Raw genomic sequence first — 5,692 nt, forward strand, 5'->3', positions numbered from 1 at the left:
CCTTAGTCATTAGTCACTCTACTCAAAATTACAAGAGGGAAGAGTTGACTTAATTGCTAATAAAGGGTTGTCAAATATAAGACCCAGGAGCCAGATTTGGCCCAGTAAATACTCCAAACTGGGCAGCTTTGGACAAGTTTGTACTTTGGATTTTTGGACTAACTGTATTTCCATGTGTTTTAAAGTTTTTCTCATTAATAACGACCTCTCTCATAACCATTCATACTATAACAAAGTAATTAGGCAACAGATAAACAATTACATGACCCTATCTACTAAAGCGATTTCTTTATTTCCAATTTCCAATTTTCTATGAATTAAAAAAGAAACGTTAATTTTTATAATTTCAGGACAGTGAGCTAGCAGGACTTAATTTTTTACAAGTATGGTACTGAGTTAGTATTAGATGCAAAATTACAAACAGACGAGGCAGGAGGGTTTAGATGGGGCAGAGGATGCAGTGACCAAATCATCAGGCTCCATAATATCATTGAGTCAAATCAAGCACGACACAGTAGGTACTCTAACTGAGCACTTAAAATGCTTTGCAGACTTAAAGTTATTTCCACCATTCACAAAAATCTTAATAAAATCCTTTAAGTGTTTTTAAATGCTTTTTTACAGTAATACAGATGATCACAGTAGATGTAATTTGGGGTTCAGTATCTTGCCCAAAGCCACTTGGATCATAGGGGATTCAGGGAGTGGTAGGCTCTCACTAACCACTCTACCTCCTGATGGTAGATGGTGAGCTGATATGAAACCAAAATGAACTTTTATGAATAAAGTAGTGTGATGTGCTGGATTCAGGGGAGCACGTCATAAGAATTTAGCACTGGATGTAAGCTGAATGGACTGAAGCTTACAAGTTCCTGCTTCATTATTTATCACCCATGCAGATATGATGTACAAATCTATCCCTAAAGAGGGCAGAAGAGGGATTATTTTGCTGCTGGACCCCCTAATGGATAAACCCTATCCTGTCTCATTAGGAACTGAATGGCATTTCAAATGAATGAAATGAAACTGAATTCCCAATTTTGTATTATAAAAATGGCTAGACTGAAACATGTTCAATATTACTACAGGCAAAATTAGTACACAAGTGTCACATTCAAAATCTAACACCATTATCGAATCAGCTGGCATAAAGCAAAGAATTTCTGGACTAAAAAGCATTTTTTAAAATTATTATTATATTATTGTTTTTGTTAATAATAATCATAATAATAATATTATAAAACTTAAGTCAGAATCACAACTCAAGGACAGACGGGCATGCAACTGTTAAGTCTGTCTGAACCAGCTGCTGCTCACAATTTGCTGTGGCGTGAGAAGGCAGGCCAAGAGGATCCAGGAAGCAGGAGTGACAGAAAGTGGGCAAGCAGGTGCACAGACATTAAGCGATGAATGACTTTCTGTCCTCTGTAGTTGATGACCAGCTTGACAGCAACAGGTGAGTGTTTGTCCAAAGGTGGTAGCGTTTCCTTGTTTCAAATGACATAAAGGTTGTTAGGTGGGGGCGAGACAAAACAAGAGAATTCACTAGGAGACAGACAAGAACAACAATACCAGGAGACTAGCAGAAACTGGGGCACAAAGCAAACGTTCAGAGAGCCTGAGTACCAAAACAAGAATAACAACAATCTGGCAAACATGGCGGAGGAAGATAGTCCTTATACACAGTGCAGTAATGAGTAAATAAGATGCAGGTGCCTGAACCTGGCACCCAAGGAAGGGCTCCACCCACAGGCAAGGCAAGAGATGATGAACCTGCCCTTCTCTACACCTAAAAGACAAGAGTAAGCAGGAGGATGAGAGGGAGAGAGAAAGAAAATAGGACCAAGACACAAACTCTACTGGAAGTAAAGCTTACATGAGAAAGTGCTGATGACAGTGGATGAAAAGGAAAGATGAGATAAGTCAGGGAAGAAAAGGCTTTAAAATCAGACTATATCTACAGTAAGAGGAGTTTCACAGAAGAGGTGGTGGTAGGAGGGGGAAACTGATCTCATCTTGTGTCCTCTGAATGGGGTCCTAATTGGAAGGGCTGTGTGAATAGGCAGCTGGCCGAGGAGTGCCTGCACAAAAGAACACACAGTGAGATGGTGCTAGAGATGAGGCCTTCTCTTTTCACCACCTCTACCCCAAAAGTTAAAAAAAGAAACTGAAGAGAGAATGAGAGAAAGAAGGGAAAGGATGCGTGTGTGTGCGTAGCATTTGTGTGTATGCGTTGGGAAAGGGGGGTATGTTGGTCATGTAACAACTCAGAGGAGTGGAAATCGACAAAATGTAGAGAGAGCAGAAAAGAGATAGAGAGCAGATGAGAAAGAGACGGTAATCATAGAAGATTATCTTCTTGTGATGGAGGCAGAGCTGCAAGGATAAGTAGGCTATCCAGAGGAGGACGATCCCAGAACCAGTCAATAAAGACCCATGTCTGGAACCCTGTTATGGGTGGATGGGCTGGGGTGAGGTGGGGTTTGAGTGGCAGTTAGGGCAGTAAGGGATCAAAAAGTGGTCGTTATGATGTAGGCTGTAGTAGCTCTTAGAAGTGGCCTGTATGCTCTGATTATGCTGCATGTGTTCAAGTTCCCACAAAACTACAAAAGGGAATGGTGCTAGACACTAAACGCGCTGCAGTTGTTCATTTTGTGTGTTTCTACATGTGAAAAATAGTCATCATAAAAAAATGACAGCAGTGGCTGTTTGCTCAGACAGTTTGACTGTGGTTCCTAAAAAGTGACTTTTTGTGATTGTACACTCAGTTGTACAGTTTTTGAAAAAATCTTTTAAGGCCATACCCCGAACACAAATTCAGACAAATAAAATGTTGGAGAGTAAATAAAAAATATATATTTTTACACAAGCTAATTTTTATACAGATAAAAGAAATAATAAAGCACGAGTGCTAACCAGTAAGCTTTAGAGCAGTGTTTCCAACCTTTTGGTTGGGAAACACTGCGGCACATATTTCACATTAGAAAAATCATCTGGCACACCACCGAACAAAAATGTCACAAAACGCAGACTGATCATTTTTTCCCGTGCACCAGGTATAGTGGAATTGGCTCAGTTTGTCCCCAGTATATCTTTTCTTTCTTCTGACCGCTACTCATGCTAGGGCCTTCATCTGTGTCCGAACTTTCTCCAGGACCCAGGTCAGATTGACTACTTTTTCTTTTTAAATATTTAAGCAATTGGCGTGAGTAACAGGCAGAACAATTACATTCTCTTCCACTAGAGGGCAGTACAACTACCTGCTTTAATTAATTGGGTTGCCAACTGCAGGTAAAACTGAAGAAGACAGAGAAGAAATTACATAATAGCAACAGATAGAGTACTAATCGGGTAAAACCAGTGGTTGGCACAGTGGTTGGGAAACAGAGGTCCTGATAGCTAAGCTAAGCTATTTAGATGTTTGTGTTGACTTGATACTGACTGTGCACACATGGAAGGGCTCCTTTCAGGACATTTACAGTGAAGATGCTAATATTCAAGCAGAGGTGATACTTGGCTTGTGTTGTCACAGGTAGCTGTTGGTAGCTTTGGTTCCATTGAGCTGGGGCATATATATTTTTTTTTCTTCTCTAGAGTAAAATGATCATGCCAGATATATATTTAGCATCTCCATAAATTCTTTTCTGTCTGCTCATACTATATGTCAGCTTGTCTCTTCGTTGCTGTTTAAACTATGCAGCAGGAGTAATGCTGTATTTTGCCTGGCTTTTTTCCGCCACTGAAACATCATGCATGTATCATTTGTGGGAAAATGATGCATTTTGGATGAGCCAGGTTAGAAGCAAATGGCATCCGATATGACCTCCATTTTATAGAACAGGAATCACAGGAATAATGAAAACTCCAGGAGGTAAGGCAGTAAACAGCTGCAACATTCACTTGTGTACACGCACAAATGTTTGAGCTGCACATATCCTTTGACACACATGTACATTTGAAGATGTATCCAAAACTGACAATAGAAACGAATAGAATGCAACGCATAAATACAGAAATCTCATTGTACTGTTGCTCCGTTTAAAATTAAGGTCTGAGACATTCATCACCAATATAATTTAAAAACAAATAGATTGTCTGTCGGTGTTTCCACACTGCACATCTAGGCCTTTAAACTGGAGCTTTACAGTATGGGTTATGAAAGTTGCTAAAATATGGTTTTTCCTTTTACTGTGTTACTCTCTTCTGATGGTCATGAAGATGTGATAAACGCCAGCAAATAAACCATCTGCTTCCCTCGCAATCTGTCAATTGGAAGAATCCCTCCTTATCCATCACAGTGGTGCTATACTCTCACTGGGAACCATCGAGCAGCTGTACGCCTCATCTGTGCACTTGCTGCTGGTATAGGCAGCATGGCAGGATACCTGCACATACAACCCACCAGATGTTTATGACTCCACGTTGTGTGTGTGTGCTTGACCATATGTGTGATTTCTGCTTTTGAATTGATGTGTCATTGTGTGTGTATCTCTTTAAATGTGTAAATATGTGTGTGGATGGTGTGTGTTTCTGGACGATGCCAGACGCCCCTCCACATCTCCTGCCATCTGGGTAATTGATCGTTTGCTATCATAAAAAGAATAAAAGCAAAGGGAATGTATCATAATGGGCCTTTTCTTAAACGCCTTGTTTTTTTTTGTTTTGTTTTTTTGTTTTTTTTTGTTTCCAAGTCTGTTTTATTTGTTTGGGGAGCTGCCAGTTGACATGGTTATGAAAAGGGTATGATGAGTCGAGATTATGCATCATTTTGTGAAGCTTGAGGGTGATCAATGACCTGAGGCTTTTAGTTGTTTAGTTTAATGTAGTTCAAGAACTCTGTTTGAACACAGCACAGAGTTTGATGAGTCATATATAGGGTTGCCAACCGTCCCTTGAAAAACGGAATCGTCCCGTATTTAGAAACAAAAGTACACGTCCCGTATTGAGCTGAAAAGGGACGCACTTTGTCCCGTAATACAGTGAGAATCAAAAGTAGTCTATAAATGTTAATGGAATTAACGCTTTGTTTGAAAACATAATTCCCAGCCCCTCTCCTGCTCTGTGACCAATGAGCTGACCGCACACTTACGCACGAGTATGACAATTCAGATTACCGCTTATCTCATTGGTCGAGGAAAGGTCGCTTGCGGAGAAGATACCGGAACACAACAGATGACCACAACAAGAAGCATGGCTAACAGGGAAACAAACACCGACACTGCGGTGCAAGTCTCGGACGACAGTACACCTTCGACCAGCAATGTTTGTACCCCTCCGAAAAAGAAAAAAAGGCTGCAAAAATACAGGGAGGAATGGGAAAAGGAAAACACCTCGCTGGAAAAAGTGCGTGATAACACGTATAAAGCTCACTTTTTCCATAGGCCATGGGGGACTGACTGACCTCAAGCAGCATGATTCTAGTGGTGGGCACTTGAAGAACATGAGGGACGTGAAAGCTCGGGGAACCCTTGACCAATTTGTTGCATTTACAGAAGCATGACGGGCTTCTGTTTAAGAAAGAGACCTTTTTTATTGTGTTAATTTTGTGATTTTGCACAAAAAGCTAAGCATAACAGTCTTTAGTTTAGGAAAGATACCTATTTTATTGTGTTAGTATTGTCATTTTGCGCTAAAAATAAATGGCTAAATGATCATTTGTTTCCCATGTGTTCATATCACAAAGAATATGCAT

General features: G+C 40.3%; 1 long non-coding RNA gene across 1 annotated transcript; it reads right to left on the bottom strand.

The window, feature by feature from the left end:
- Positions 1-1,348: 1,348 nt before the first annotated feature.
- Positions 1,349-1,972, bottom strand: LOC109205065 (uncharacterized). The gene is made up of 3 exons (XR_002064531.2): positions 1,877-1,972; positions 1,573-1,789; positions 1,349-1,487 (listed from the first exon to the last, which is right to left on the bottom strand). It is a non-coding gene; the product is annotated as an uncharacterized LOC109205065 (long non-coding RNA).
- Positions 1,973-5,692: the final 3,720 nt, after the last annotated feature.

This window comes from Oreochromis niloticus, linkage group LG14 (assembly GCF_001858045.2).
Source record: "Oreochromis niloticus isolate F11D_XX linkage group LG14, O_niloticus_UMD_NMBU, whole genome shotgun sequence".
Lineage (NCBI taxonomy): Eukaryota > Metazoa > Chordata > Actinopteri > Cichliformes > Cichlidae > Oreochromis > Oreochromis niloticus.